Source organism: Apteryx rowi, unplaced genomic scaffold (assembly GCF_003343035.1).
Source record: "Apteryx rowi isolate R43461 unplaced genomic scaffold, aptRow1 scaffold_1, whole genome shotgun sequence".
Classification (NCBI taxonomy): Eukaryota; Metazoa; Chordata; class Aves; order Apterygiformes; family Apterygidae; genus Apteryx; species Apteryx rowi.
In genome coordinates, this window is record NW_020447196.1 from 3,530,931 (window position 1) to 3,548,098 (window position 17,168).

The window sequence follows — 17,168 nt, forward strand, 5'->3', positions numbered from 1 at the left end:
GATGTTACACATCACTTAAGTATGACCTAAGTTTGCATAAACTGGTGAATTGAAGAGACAAACCGTTGGATTTAGGGATAAACTATATCCTTTAAACCACAGATAATCAAACAATATTTCAATAGACAACAGAATAGAAGTTCTTAATGCATAAGCACCTGTACTAGGCAGCGAAAGATGGCTTGGTATTATTTTGTGCACAGAGTGCCCTTCGGTCATTTAAAAGAAATAGACTTTTCACCTCTCCACTCCCACAGTCCTTCTTAAATTAAAAGCAAAAAATTCTAAACAGGCCAGTTTCTCCTACTTTTACCAAGGCTAAATAGCATCTTTCTCCACAAACCCATTAACTTTTTCAGTAAGATCATTTATGGAACATATTTGTTATTTAATTTGGTACTAACTGCTCCCAGTCATCATCCCTCAGATGAACAATTTCCTTCCACCTTTCAGAAGAAACATTCACAGAATGAATAACAAGTATTTGTAAAAGTGTCAGAATCTGATCCTGAGTTTATGAAGTGCCATGGGTAATCAGTAACTAGGTAAGTAATAACTACAGCTGCTATGCATGTGAAATACAGGAAAGTAGATGGGAATTCTAGCTGTAAAATATAGTCTTTGAAAGATACTTACACGCACTCTGAATTGACATTTATTTCTGACTAGGAAATACAATAATGCTCTAGTGGCAAAATTGTAAAGTGATTTGTTTTAAAAAGACAAAAGTAGTAACTGGCTCTAAACACTTTTTAGCCTATTTTTAAAATACTTGATTTTTACAGTTCAGTCTTTCCCTGTCACCCTAACATTGCAAAAAAAAAATCCAGATTTTCTGTTGCTCTTATAGCTCCAAATCTGATCACACACATACATGCACACACACACACACAAAAAGGTAGCATTAGTTAGAGTAAAGCATTACCTTGGTATACTCACCAGACCAAAAAAAAAAAAAACACCACCACACAACAACAACATTTTGCATCAGTGACATTTCCTGATATAACTGGACAAAAAAATCCCCTTTGTACAGCTGCTATTTTTTGAAATAAGTGATAAGATATTTTAAATATTCAGTGGGCAGCTTCAGCAGTGTGCCAGTCACAAGATGGCATTTCTTTGCAAATACCTTTATTTAACAGCATCTTAATTTTCTAGGCTGGAATATATCTTCTGGTCAATTACCCAAAAATAAAATTCAGAGATATATGCAAAAGGAAAAAGATAAGTGGAAAGTCTTAAATATGAAATGCAACAAAGCATTTTTCAGTTCTGTGAAGGAGATTTTTTTGACAACAAACAGGTCAGCACACACTGCAGCAAATAGAAATTTTAGGTGCCTACAGATACAGGATTTTAAATGGTACATATGGCACATCGATCTATTTTTTAATTGATATTAGCAAAGAAGGATGCCTAAGTATTGTTTGAGCTGACAAATAATTGACTGAATTAGATTTTTATGCCTACCACAACTTAGACTATAGCTATACTTTACACTTTCTCTCCTTCAAATTTTGCTCTTATTTAAGCTGTAAATAAAAGCGTTAATACCAACATGTTTATACTAATAGGCTACCATATCATTTTTCAGTAGCTGAAATTTGTCCTGAAATTCTAGATTTAAATGTAAAACAATTAAATACAAAGTGAGAGTACACAGAGAGAGTAGAGTTTACCACTTTATTAAAATTGTGATTGTTCACATAAAGACTCAACCAGGTCACATATTAATAATTATCACTGACAATCTTTAACATCAGACTAAGCCCACAAGTGAAACAATATTACATCTCTCTCTCTCATTTATCTTACTGCTTATGGCCCCTCTGTGGTCAGCATGCTGTGAGCTTCGTGGACATTTAATTATGAACACATCATAAATGTGGCTGACAAGGCAGAAGCTGGGTTCAGATGCTCCTGGGATGAAGGAAACATCGTCGAAACCACTTAGACTTGCAGTACTTTCATTCTGTTACAATAAACAGCTTTCCGAGTTGCCATATACATAGTGAATACAGAGCTCCCTGCCTTTCTCATTACAGATTTTCATTTCATCAAATGTTCCAGTACGCCTTGGTGAAAATATGCAAACGCATTGTTGATGACCCTTTAAAAATAAAGTATTTACCTTTCACTACTCAAGCTACAATGGTGTAATATCCGTGCTGTAAGGGCCAAATGCTGAATTTTGCTGTCAGTGTTATACAGATTATTGGGAAAAGGAGTAGAAGCACAACACCCAGGTAATACCACCATGAAGCATTTTGGGTGTGCAAGGTGCCTCAGAGAGCTCAGAAGACAGGAAGGGCTCAGCAGCACTTCTAATTTTTGCTAGGAGTAGCAGTATATATTACTCCTCTCTATGAATCCCTGGGTATCGGTAAGATACAGACAAGTCACATCCTAACCTAGCCAGCCTGGCTTCTTTTACAGCAAAGACCATAATTGTGGTCCGTCTCCTTAGATCTTAGTCAACATAACAGGAGGAAAGAAAAACAAAAAAACCAAAAAAACAAAAACACACCACCACACACAGGAAGTTGCTAAAGCCAACAGCTCCCACATACATTTGAAATAAAATTCTGCTATGTGAACTTTTTTTTTTTTTTTTTTTGAAGACATGTATAGCGTGCAAGACCAAAGCATGCAGATGTGACAAACTAAACAGGGGAAATTCTGAATAAATCAGTTTAGCTACTGTCCTGCCACACTGGCATACAACCAGTTCAAAACCAGAATCAGGATAATGCTCTTTCAGAAAGAAAGTGAATTACAAAATATTCTGATTCAAATTAGTTTCACATCCTCACAGAAGCTGCTTTCTCCCACTCCCTCCCCACAGGCTTTGGTTTTGTATTTTTTCCTTTGTGGCAAGAAATACTCCCTATTATCTGTTATAGGGGTATCTCAATTGTACTCAGAGTCTTGAAACATCATTGTTGTAAGAGCTCTGAAGCCTCATCATCCTCATCTTTCATAAGCTTTACCAACACAGGCATTATTTTAATAAAGAAGCCTATACTTTCTACATAACTGTCAAAAACAACACAAAAAAAACCCACACCTTACAGGTAATGTCTAAGTGGAATAATGTTCATAATACTAAGAATTCACATTTGAACAGAGTGCAAACCTTACAAGCTCCTCTGATGCCGAAACACCTATGCAGGAATAAATGTGCATGCAAAGAACTAAGCAGTGTCATGTTTCAAAGCAACTGTCCTCTGTAGTGCTGAGGTACATATTTCTATACCTCCCCAACAGACTAGAAATAGAAAAGACAAAGCATATAATAAAGCCAAGCACAATGAAAGAGCTCTGAAGAGAGAGCTGAAAAGTAGCTATCATGTTGGCAGATAAATTCTACACACAATTATTCATTCCTAGCCTCTTGACATGTAGATTAATGAGTTTGATAACCCAGGCTTCTAAGAAGTAGATTCAACTCTGTTTCACTAGCTTTCTTCTCCTCTCCTAACTACAAACAACACTTTGGTCTATTGAGGAAAAAAAAACAAATCGATACATTTGCACTGGTCATCAACATTTTTGCAATTGAAGTCCTACGTCAAAAATATGATCTCTGCTGTGGGACACAGCTCTTCACTGGCCCTGTCGAGAATTCACAGGGGCTCATGTGATCCCGGGAAGGAGGAGTTTTTGCTTCAGCAGCCTGTGCTTCCTTGCCAAGTTCAAAGTCATATAGTAGCGGGGGGGGGGGGGGGGAGAGAAAAGAAAAAACCCACACAGCTATTCTGCTAGTTATAATGACCCTGTACTCACTGCAATGTGTTGTGTATATAAAATTTTCTATTTCTTCCCTGAGGCCAAATGACCTTTTGTCGACACTTTGGTTAATGTTCACTGATCAAAGTGGATTTTAAAGCAAGTGCTGTATCAGATTCCAGCCATGACGACTTTACAAGGGGTTGTGTCTGCCTTAAACCACTACGCATAGTGATGCGCTCTCTAAGAACGAACAGGGGGGAAAGAAGTTAATGATTTACAGAGACATTCTTTGTTGAGGCAAGCTTTGCGCAGTAGAAATGCTTCATTCTTGATTGGTGAGCAGCTCTGAGTACTTTTTTTTCCATCCCAAATGTTATGAGTTCAAATTCTCTTGAGTCATATGCAGCTGCTTAGGATTTATCAGGGGTTTGGAGGGGGGGGAGGTACTGTTTGCTTGGAGTCCCCCCCTTTCCCAGCTAACCACAGTATGAAAAGTAGCATTTAACTCTTAAGAAAGGAAAAATAGAGAAACTCTGTCATTTATCCTGCTGCAAAATTATTAAGATATTACTTAGATAATCACAGTTTCAGAACTCTGTTAATGTATTAACATTTTTTCTTGTTATTGCAACTGAAAAAGAAATCAAGATTAGAGTGGGCAGTCAAGGCACCATAGCAGGCTCACCCTAAGGGAAGGAGAAAGTTCCCACCACCCCAAAGCTGCAGACAGGCTCCCCGAGATGAGCTGCGCACCAAGCTACTGCACACGTGCCATAGCATTCAAGCACAGTTTATTCATGCTGGAAAGAACAGTATTTTTGCAAAGCCTGTAACAAACATTCTACTGCAACCCCCCTTTAGTGGTTACAGTTTTGTTTTGTTTTCCCTCTTTTTGCATAGCTCTTCAATAGACTGAGCAAGCAGCGAATGCATTTTTCGGTAATATCTTATTTTGTGCCAATCACCATTCAATGCTTTTTGACCTAGGCCTGAAAGTAACTTTAAAAATTCAGATTATTACTACTGGATTTGATACTATCTCTACATTACCTTTTTAATAAAAGTTTGGTTTCTGATTTGTGTTTTATTAGCATTTTCTGTTTCTTTTGATGATGTGCTTAAATCCAATTGCTTAAATTTCAGTGACTGTGCCCTGGTTTTTAGAAGAGTCTTAGTGTAGGACAGAATACCTGACACTCGCAGGGCATGAATGTCATGCTCTAATGGTATCTTGCATTCTAGCTACAAGTTTTATGATCCTGTGGCATGACACACCCCCACACATCCCTACTGTAAATCTACTGTATGAGAGGTTATTTAAAGATACAAGTTACTGTTATGCACAATTCCCTTTGTAATCAAATATATCTTCAGTTCAGTGTTCGCTTTAGAGAGGTCTCATTCCTCTGATGCTCTTAAAGCCAACCTGCTGTAACACAAGTTCTGGAGAGAAAGTGTTATTCTTCAAAGTAAATCACAGAAAGGGAAGGATTTCTGAAAAATCTTAGAAATAGCTCATGCTGCTGTTTCCAAACAAAAAATTCTCCAGCATATCCACACTAAGTGTAGCTTACACATATTTAATATATACTGAGCAATTGTCACGTGGCCCTAACCCATCTTTCCTGCTACAACTACTAAGAATCTGCTTGTATCTGGAGTATCTAATCTTCAGGATTTAGTAATATGATAGACATTTCTATAAGTTAAGCATGGAGGAACTAAAAAGGCTAGATATCAAGCTGCTTATGAAGCTAACCATTCACAAAAATCAGTTTTTTCTGCCCCCTCTTCCTCCACCCTGATGAAGAATCTTATGATTTAGCCCAATAATTTATTTAAATTAACTTTCAAATTTGGTGTTGAGGGGAGAAAGACTTATGCAGAAGCTAGATTTTGTAGAGATCTGGCTAGTTCCCTTCATTCACCACTCATACCAAACTGATGCAAACGATATGCATTATGAATCCATCTTCCACCATCACACTGGCACCTTCTCCTCAGGCAGTATCTCCACCAGCCCACTAACAATATTGCTATACAGTGCAGAGAGGCATGATGACAGCAGCCGTTGCATAAAGTAGTTATCTAACAGCATTAGGTAGGTATCTAAAGCCACTATAGCTATAAGATGAGCTAGACAGATAAAGATATGCAAAACAACATTACTATTACTGGAGCATCAAGAGCATTTAAAGTTTGCCAAATTAACACAAACAGCCTGTGTAAAACAGTGGCTCAAATCACGTTTGTATCTATAGCCTTCAGACAGAACATGAAGTATACACAGTTTACAAGGTAAATCTTGCTTAACTAATCTAGAAGTCATTAGAAATCATTATGCATTTCAGTGAAGATTATAGAGAAAACAATGGCATTAGTGAAGATATACACAAGACTTCACTGGGAATGAAAACGTGTTTTATTATGAAACAGCTTCACAGTTTTGTTGGGATTAACAGCCACCAAGAGCTATTTCTGCTCAAATGTTGGGCATATGATTACGATGACGTGGGCAATATGTGGCAGTGATGCATGATGGCAAAATGTACATTTAGGATTCCCATTTTGTCCGACTGTTGCGGGGCATGGGCATAGAAGCAGCTCATCAACAACAGCAGAAGCAAAGGAGTCTTCTGTATTCTCCAGATCCAAAGGGAAGCTGGCTCAAAGATCACTAAAACTTCTGTAACTCAATGGTCAGGTTATGATATGCATATCTTTCAGCCTGGTCAAAGAACAGACAGACTCCATTAACCCCACATAAAGAGGTTAGCTCTTTGTACAGGGAGTAAAGGCTTGTGCTTTGAATTCAGCAACATCTGGGGCTCAGAACCCCTCTTTGGGCAGTAGCCATTTCATTGACAAACACTGGAAACCGAACAACAGAAGTTATTTTTGCAGCCAAATTGATATGCAGGTGCACATCTGAGCACATTTATCTCTAATTATCTGTCTTATGGTACAAAAGAAGAGGAAAATATGCAGGATTTTGTTTTGTTTAAATCTTGCTTTGAAATTCTTTTAATGTGAGCAAAAATGAAGGTTGTTAGAGAAAGAGCTGAGCCTCAAGCCCACTAAAAACATGCCCCAAAGTGGCTTGCCCATGTGAATTTCAAAACTCACATTTGTGGAAAGTGGGCAGTTTTGCCACTTCCTTGCCTTACAGGGCTACCAGAAGCATTGGGATTGGCTGCCAAAGAGCATCAACACATCTTTAAACAACCTTCACCACAGCCACTCGCTTTCAGGCGGACATGCACATTTCCTACGGCCCTTCTGGGAATAAAATGTAGTGTCCTGGATATAAGCATGCAATAACAGATGGCACATGCCAATTGCTTTAATGGCAAATATTGCAACTTTGAAATAGCTCAGTACTCAAACTGTAAGTCAGAGCTCTTGAATGGCCAAGTTTGTCACATCAGCCCTTTGAGGGGGATAATGCAGTCTCTCTGCAGTTTAAGATGTGCGTCCCTCAGATGAGATAATTCCGCATAGATATTATAGCGGATTTTTTTCTAAGAAAGATTTGTTCCACAGTTTCCAGAAGAAATTTCACCTTTTCCCACCTTACAGTATGCTGAGTATCAGGGAGTGCTAAGATAGGGATCTTTCCACTATACTAATTTCAATGGTGTGCATGTTATGTCTGCATTACTTATTGCCATAGAGCGAAGAGATCCTTGAGCTAACTTTAACAAAGGGCACAGCAAATTAGCTCCTACAGAGCTCTGCAATAGCCCGGCTAGATTTCTTCTGGAACCTGAACAGAAATCCCTATATTACTCTGCCAAATGCAGTGTAGGCACATACCAAGTGATTTGCTCTATGTTATATAACAGGCCAGTAGTAGAAGCAAAATCCTGATTCCATAACATAATCCAAAAATCCTAATCACTATAACATACTGCGTCTTAGGAAGACCTTTGGATGAAAGGCATTAAAGCAGTATAAGAAGTTTTGCTTTCTTTCCTTATTTGAAAAGAATGATCTTAGACACAAAAGAATTCTTTGCACAGCAGCTTTACACTAAGCAAACAAGGTCCTCCCTGAGAGGACCCATCTACTGATCAGCAGATTGAATAAAACAGGATGGATTCATGCTATATATGAGATCCCTGAGATCCCAGGAACCTGCTCGTGTAACAGCCGCCACACAAAGGACAAGGTCATTGTACATTAATTTAAGAGTCTGTAACAAATTTTAAATAAAAGATACGTACATCCAGACTTGAACCTCCAAGACTTTACTACTGCAATCCACCCAGCTGCAATGAAATGTTTTAAGTACAGCTTTGAAAAACTGTAGCAATATAGAAGAAATAACATATTTTACTGAAAGTATCAAAGCCTCTCTCCTCCTCCCCACCCCTACACACACACCCTGCAACAGATTCACAGGATTAATATGAGACTGGCTTGAGGGTTTTACCAGTAACTGCTGCAAAACAAGTTCTGATTGGTTGATTGAGAAATTGGGATTCTGGGCAGTGTTTTATAAAAGGATAATGTATCTTTAAGCCTAGGTGCCCTTCAGGGAAATGTATTGGATAAATGTCTTCTGAAAAGCCTGTAAATATTCCATCGCCTCACTGTCATTACTACCATGAAATGATAATGAAGCATGAAAGAAATATAATTCCATATTCAGATGACAGCATTAGCCTTCATAAGCAAACTGAAATATTTATTAGTAAAATGTTCAGTATCTACGCCTGTAATCTAAAAAAAGGACAAAAATGTTTTATAATAAAAAAGAGATTGAATGCAGAGGTAAAATCTGGTTGGCTGATTTTATTGCTTATTATTAAATCCAGGCAAAACAATTATTTTTTTCTTTTCATTAGTAAGGCACCCAAATTAAAACTATGCCCTCAGGCTGTGAGGTTTACAGTAGTGATTAAAAACAAGAAATTGTGATGCATGGGGTTTTTGACAATGGCATAATCAAATTCATTCATATTGTTCAATCTTTCACTGACAAATATTTTTACAGTGAAATATACCAAACAAAGCTGCACATACAAGTACTATCAATACAAAGAAATTAGGGAGACTTGTTATTATTGCAGTGGTGAACGGATACAATGCTTCTATAATCCTGAATACAAACATTATAGTGTAGTTAATTAGGGTAATTATTGTCTAAATTGTGCTTAATTGTTTTATACTGAAAAGGATTTCTGAAAGAAGCCTTTTGGATTTCTACAAGGCACACAAGCAAATACTGTGTAGTTCAAGTATTTAGATATAATTTCATAAGTTTGACTGCATTTCCTATAAGTCAGAAAATATATCCTGAAGGAGGCTGGGACAGAGATAAACACAAGCCACATGCCTTGACCTCTGTTTCACCTTATTGAAAAAGAGGCGTAAAACAGTCATTTAGTACACTAGCATCAGAGAGCATTCACACACTCTAAGCACATTCTTTTAAAAAAAGGTCTTTGAAGTGAATGAAAAATTAGAAATTCAAGTGACCACGATCAATTCTGAAACACTGCACAAAATTAATTACAGTTTTGCATCAGAAGCAAGAATGTAGATTTCAGACAGTCTGTGTCATTTATCTCAAGCTGTACAATATACAAGGCGATTAAAAAGCCAAATCTGTTCCCACCCCCCAAGTCTAAGGCCTATCAGAGGCTGTGAAGTACAAATGATTAACTCCAAATTATTCAAGGGATTGTACAGACGCTTCAACTTGAATGAAATTTGCGGCAAGTCACAGAAGCTACGGAGGGACAGATTTGCTGCTCTTTATCAAAATCTAGTCTGACTATCACTGACAGAATCCAGATAAATTGCATAGTAATCTGGCAGTGGCTGTGGAAAGCTTGCTCTGCAAAATCCAAATCTCTAATTTCTATCTGTTTTTAATTGCTTGACTTAAATTTGCATTTTTATACAACTGGCTTAAAGGATTTATTTGGTTCTTCAGGCTACTCTAATAAAATTGGGTCCCATTTTGCATGGTATCTCAGAAACCAACTTACATTAAATAAGCATGCTGTATTACAAAAATATTTACTCCAGCAGAAAAGGATTCCTTTTTATGTTGTGTTCAGAATTAGCTAAAGAATACGTGCGTCAGGAAGCTCGTTTTAAACTCCCTTAAGAAAACATACCTCAGATGAACAGGATAGCATAACAAAAAAGTGAGGGGAAAAAAGCATTCATTCCGCATAGCATAAGCGGGTAAAAAGAGACATATGGGGACCAAAGGGTAGGTACACATTTAAATACAAGCCAGAAGCCACCACTAAGAGAAGGCATTGCTAAGTGAGAGCCTTGGGAAGCAGCCGTGCGACCAGCTCTCCAGAACTGGAATGCTGGGCACTAAAACAAGAACCTCAGTCCCTGTAAATCCCATATCTCCAAGTCATTAATGGGGGTGCTCACATCAACTCACCCTTGTACTTATTAGCAAGTTAACACCATGTCCTAGATTATAGCTTACCTTACCCCAACCATAAATATTACAGAACACCAACGTACAAGCAGCACTTGGTTGGTTAATGCCCTTGAGTCACCATTCAACCAAGAACTGGAAACCCAGTTAAAATGTCATCAGTGTCTGAAAACTGGCATTCTGGTAGCATAACCAAGACAAAGCTACTAAATTCTCTGAAGTATTACACTGCTAATCACTTCTTAATCTGCATTTATCCTGCAGCTGGTTACTGCAATGGGTAAGGAAACCTGTTTCATACACACATTCCAACTTTCTATCCAGGCTTTGCCAAAACAGTTGTTTTATTTAAAAGCTCCATAAGCTTTTACATAAGCTGTCAAAGGTTACTGTAACCACCTTTGACTTAATTAGAAAATCCATAATCAACAATATACCAACTTCAGTATAGTTTAAAATAATTCAATAGCAATAAGACCTTATGTCCTTATAGATTCTTACGTTCAAATAGCATTTCAAATCAATCAAACACAATCTATTTTTACCCACATTTTCCTTCCAAGTCAGTAAAAACAAAACAGCACCAAAAAGCTCCTGTACCACAACCACAAACATGATTTGACCCCAACTACAAACACGATTTGACTCTATACGCTACTCTCAGTGCTTACAGCAAACACCACTGCTGGAACTTGGTTGTGGTTGCTGGAACTCCAGGCTGGAGTGTAGCTGCCTCTTTATTTGTCCAGTGGATAACACTGAACACTGTTCACACTTGCAAAGAAAATCCATGCAGGAAAGCAAGCCAATGAACTGGGGAGAAGAAAAGTCAGCTATTAAAGAACTCATGCTCAGATTAAGTTCCTGATGCAACTACCTATCACGCACATTGCAATTCTAACTCTTGCTGCTGCGTAGGTAGATCTATAAAGATATTTGAGAAGAGAATTCTCCAAACAGTACTTTTTCTCTTCAAGTCTGTGACGTTCCTCTGGGACGTACAGGCAAGGAAGTCTGTATGGGAAGTAGTTCTGCCAGCAAGAAACCGAGCCACCCCCTCTGCTGAAGGGCACATCCTGCATCGGTCACTGGCAGCAGGGACAGAGAGCGAGCAAGAATGTCGCTTCCCAGGCTCTGCTCACAGCAGACTCAGAAATCAGTCACAAAAACCCAGCTGTAATTGTTTTAACAAAGCATCTACAAGCAATAAGGACAACCAATGCACCCCTGCTAAAAGATCCAGAGGAACCTTGCTTTGTTCTTCTTGCTAATGCCCTCTGCAAAACTGCATAAGGACAGTAACTTAGTTCTCTCCTAGCAGGCAGTGCCGCTCAGAAATATTTCGCTGCAAATACAAAAATGCTGTTTTAAGTCTCCTAAACAGTCTCCTAATACAACGATACAATACAACAATAGTCTCCTAAACAACTGTTTCTCAAGGATGGGGCATTTATAACTTCTGAAAAACCATCAGACGATGCATGAGGGACCTCATGGTAACTAACAGTCTGAAAGAAAGTTGGGTCAAACATGAGTAAGTAAAGCTCAGAAAACCAAAAGAAATGCTGGAAGCCACAGCTTAAATGGCAAATTTAGGAGGGCATGGCAAAAGTCAATGTCAAACCGACATCTAACCAAAAGTTAATGTGATGCTTTGAACATACAGTCACTTCTTGTAGCTAACAGAATGGAAAATAACTGTCCATAACCTGCTCTAACCCACTTAAGTATGCCACACACATTTTATCATAAACCTTCACACCCCACTCATATTCCTGTTACAGAATAAGTAACATTAAGAGCTATGAGAACAAATACATCTGAACATGTTGTACAAGGCAAAACAGAGGCTGACAAACTTTCTGCAACTCCAGACTGCTTATACTACACATTTGTATCACATACAGATCAATTACTTCATCCTTGATTTGTATTTGCTTTAGCATCAGAAATCACACAATACATACAACCATGAACATTTGATTTTTTGGAAAAAAAAAAAGTTCAATAATCAAAACTCAGAAAGCATCTTAACATGCTACCCGAGCTTCCTCAAGTCTTCTGACAATTCTGCTATTACTTTTTTGGTACTATTTCCCTCTATTACCATGTTTTTGTAAGGTAATTTATATAAATCTTCTATAAGATTAGAGATAAAAATTCCATTTAACTGTTGAGTGCATCTTATACGAGTTTCACAATGATACATAATTTTCTAGCAACAAATTTCACATTCACCTTTGGATGTTAGAATGAAGTAAGATTTCCAAGCTTTTAGCAAGTCTTCATTATATATATATTTTTTTTCTGCTTTCTTTCTGAAGTTTTGTATTTTATATTACTCTAAGAATTAATATCTGATATAATTTCCTAATGCTAAAGGTAGTTATACTAAAGCATCCCTCCCTTTTCATATTTCTCATCTTTGAGTCCTTTGAATACCTATACTGTCAAATATTAGAAGTAAAAAGATATGTTTGGTGAAGCAGAATTCCCTAAAGCTGATTCCTGCCAACGTGAGTCAGTGTCCACTATACTCCATACGCTTTTGTCAGCTAAACAACGCTGCTATAATCTGTGCCAGTTTTGTCACATTTAATTCAACTACAAACTAGCATTTATGTCTCATAGTGGGTTCATTTTAAAATAAACAAATAAATACTTCCCTTTAGCCATTATTTGGCTTCTTCTCTCCACTGCATACATTCCAGAAATGGGATGTACCAACAATCTCCCAAGCAGACTGCCACGCAGGATCAACTGAGGTTTCATTACATCATATCTTTACGTTCAACAAAAATTGGTCTAACAAGTGTCTTTTTGCAGGTTTGGGCCTACAACGGCATAACACTTTCAACAGCCAGTGCTCCGGCTCAGCATCACTTCCACGTTGCCCCCTCCTGGCACAAGCTTATATTAGAGCAAGCAAAGCTCAAAGCAGGAAACACGTACAAACAAGCCTCTGTTTGGATTACCCACCTCTCACAAGTAGTCCCACTGATTTCACTGGCATTATTCATATGGAAAAGAAATCACCTGCATAATTAAAAACATATGCTTTTTTTTATTAAAAAAATAGAATCATCTCAATGTACCAATTAGAAAACTTTGATTAAAAGGCTGTAAGACCTTAAATATTTTTATAAGCAATTGTCTACTTATTTTAAGTTTAAATTTATTCACTGAACAAATACATTAGAGCAAAACTAATGTTTGACTGAGGCAGAACCTTCCAATATTAGAAAGTATAAACATTTTTTGGTGCCGATACCTAGCAATAAAAGAAATCGTGTAATTGCAATAGTCAGGAGCAGAGAAGTAGAGAGGGCTCACAAACAGCTCTAGATGACACAGCAATAAAGAAAAAAATAGAATAAAATAAGCTTGTCTGCACTAACAACTTCTATCATTGCAATGACTGTTAATCCAGGTAGTAATTCTAGCAATGGCAAGGCCATAAGGTTAATTACAGCTTTTAATTTGTTCTTTAAAGGGATTATTTCTGACATGCTTTTGTTACTGCTGAAAACCAAATGTCTAATCATAAAGGGTTTGGCACTTTTACCAGCATTTCTTTTTAGCAACTTTATTCCAGTTATGTCAAAATAGATATTTCAAATTTCTAACGTAAATTGACAGATAATCAATTTGACTATTTTTTTGCCTGTCATGTTCAAGAGATCATTCAAACTTTTAAGTACATTAATGCTTAATAGGAGTGTGAGCTACTTTAGACTGCAAAAACATCAGATTTGTCCAGATTTAAATTTCCACAAGTTTATAAATATATACACCCACTACTATTAAAAAAAATATCAAACCATTATCATAAATAAATGCAAGAAGGCTTAAGGCAACAGGTATCATCCAACAAGGAAAGAGAAAGAGTGGAGTGAACATCTGACAAAAATAGCGGACTCTTGAAGGCCTGAGACGAGATGTGTCCACTTAATGTACTTAACTCCGCAACCATCACGCTATCCTAAAACGCAAATGCCCTACTTAACCCAATATTGCACGGCAGTTCCTGAATACAGACAGTATATACTTCCTCTCTAAATGACTTTTTTCTTGAGTGATGGGCTAAAATTCCCATGGACTTTTTTCCTCACAGCAGCAGAGCCCGATGACAGAGCGTGTCACTTCACTGCCGTTACATTTATTTACAAGGAACATAAGTCTTTACTCCTAGTTCCAAGATCCTTTCCAATTGTTGCAGAGCCCAGAAAAGCTCTTCCAGCATCTCACAGCCAAATTCTATACGATTCTTGGGCTTTCTTGTCCCTGTAGTCCTGTTTTCTCTGGCTTTTTTTCCTTTATTGGATGTCAGCCACTCTCTCATAATCATCCACACTTCATAAAGCAACGGTTAGTGAAACCATTACACCCAAATGACACCTCTCAAATCCCTGAGTTCAGGGTGGATGCATGGCCACGTGGTTGGGATGAAGGTTGCTGTTACTTTAGCTGTACAGTTCAGAAAAAAGCGTGCCGTTTCTTAGACTATGTTAAAAGAAAGAATTACTTTCAACCAAAGTTCTCATAACAGATCTTCCAGTCTCTTATGTATCTCCTCATTGCCAAACCCCAACAACATATCCTTCAAATCAAGCAGACGAACTATAAAACCTCATGCCACCTTTAACGTTTTTTCCTATGTCAAGCTTCTAGGGAAGTTACAGGAATCTGTCTGAAACTTTCAACAATATCTTAAGGGTTCCCAGAAACTTTATCTCAACCTTAACCAGTATGCAAGGGTATACATAACATAGGCAGTTAAAAAAAAAAAAAAAAAAAAACAGGTCTACCACAGCTACCACAAGAAACTGGTCTTGCAATGTATTGTAATTAAGTGTTTGAAGAAAACATTTCAAAAAGAGAGGTAAAGACAGTAAAAAGAAGAGTGCATTAACTGCATGCCATGATAAAGGATAGACAGCATCATTTAATATTTTAGCACCTTTTCTCATGAAGCTGCTATTTTATTATTTATAAATGCAACTATAACAGAGATGCTTTTTCTAGCTGCGCATGTTTTGTAACCCTGTACTTTCAGTTCTATCTTACAATAATCCAATCTGCAAATCACCTGTTCAATCCCAAGAAATTACATAAATACTTTGGAAGAGAAAAGCCTATACAGATATGATGCTGAGGTTACCTGACTGAATTTATCCTGGAGAATACACTAGAAACAGTATAGAAACACTAAAAGGAAGAAGAAAAAAAAAAAAAAAAATCAGTTCAATGTCTAACTTCAAGCAATCAAACAACAGCAAAAAAATAAAATAAAATGCAGCAGCAGCCAAGTTTGTAAAAAAGAGCACAACAGTACAGAATTTGCCTCACACATACCATTCTTACTCAGATTTCTTCTTTGAGTTGGATTTAGCATCTGGCTTTGCTCAGAGAAACATTTCAGGAAAAATTTTTAGACTTTTCTGGACATGCTCTCTGAACGCAGCCCCTCCAAGCTTTCATTTCTATGACTGAGGCTTCAGAGTAGGTCACCGTTTAACACAAAAGGTCCAATTAATCTGCACCAAACGGGCAGTGATTTTAAATCATGCTCTGCCCTTCCCATAAGGCAAGAAGCCAGAGGTGTTGCATCCTCATATGTAAAAGGCCTCAATTACATTGTAAGCTATTCTGGACGTGTTTCTTATCTGAGAATGATTCCCTCCCTGCACCCAGATGTACAAATCGGGAGACTGACTTAGCAAATCCTACCTATACTCCATGATACGTAAGGACCAAATCATAATGTAAAGCATAAGTCAAAAATGGGTTTTTCTTAGCTTTGTGAACTAGCGTACTTACTGAAACTGGTTTAGCCATTCAGATAAGATATTCTGTATTCTGAACTGGCTTTCCAGTGACCTTTGAGAAGGGAGATTTCATGGTAGCAATCCCGTTCAAAAGCAATGAAAGCTAGAGTAAGTCAGTGAAGGCAACAACCAAAAGCTATAGCTCTGTCTCAGAGAGGACAAACACTGCTTGTCATTACCATCTAAGTACTCAATAGCAGATGCAGACCCCAAAGCAGCTCTGGATTGCCAAATGATTTGTATCACGAAGTGCATGTCTACACAACGCAGTGCAGCTATGAGGAGATACACATCCAAAACACTTAATTTGGGTGCAAAATATTGCAGCTGTCTTAGCATGAATCTCCACCTATACTAATCAGCCCAACTGAGATGCAAGATAAACCTTCATCAATAGTATAGTCTTCACCATAGTTTCTACTCACGTCTTACCCAGGCTGAGTTTCTGCTAACAGCCTTCCAGCATTACCTCTAACTTTACACTTTCTCCTGCACATTCTGCCAAGCCATCTTAATATGACAGTGCATTATAAATAAATTCCAAATTAGAAATAAACAAATTAAAAAGCAAAATGCAAATAATTTCTCCCCCGTGCCACTCTCTTGTCCTTTCTTCTCTTCCTCCATCTCCTTTCTCCCTTTTCCTCACTCCTCTTTCAGAAAAAGCTTTTCATCAAATCAACTTATACTGGGAAATGTAAAAACATACTAAGAGGTACTGGGACTGTTCATATGAAAATCATTTTTAGATAATAGTGGGTTATTTAGAAGAGCCATGCTTTACTGATGCAAAGTTATCACACAATAAGTTTGAGTTGCTTAATACATCCTGGTGAAAAATAATGACTCACCAAGTTGCTTAGCAATCAGATTTACAATTTGGACTACTGGGGGGGGGGGTGTTGTTGGGGTTTTTTTGATGAAACTAACCAAAAGTTCTAGGGAATCTGCCTTCATTGCACTAACTTAAAAAGAATTTGAAACCCTTACTCTATAATTGGAAACTTCCTATAAGTTACAGATATGTTACTTTAGAGCATAGGTGGCAAAATAACCTAAACCACAAATGTTGTCCTAATTGGCAAGAAGGACAAATCTTCCCAGGAACTGGAGATTAAAAGCATATGTCATACAGAGTATCTGACACTTTCAGAAATTACTTATGCAGTGCACACCTCTGAATTCCATTT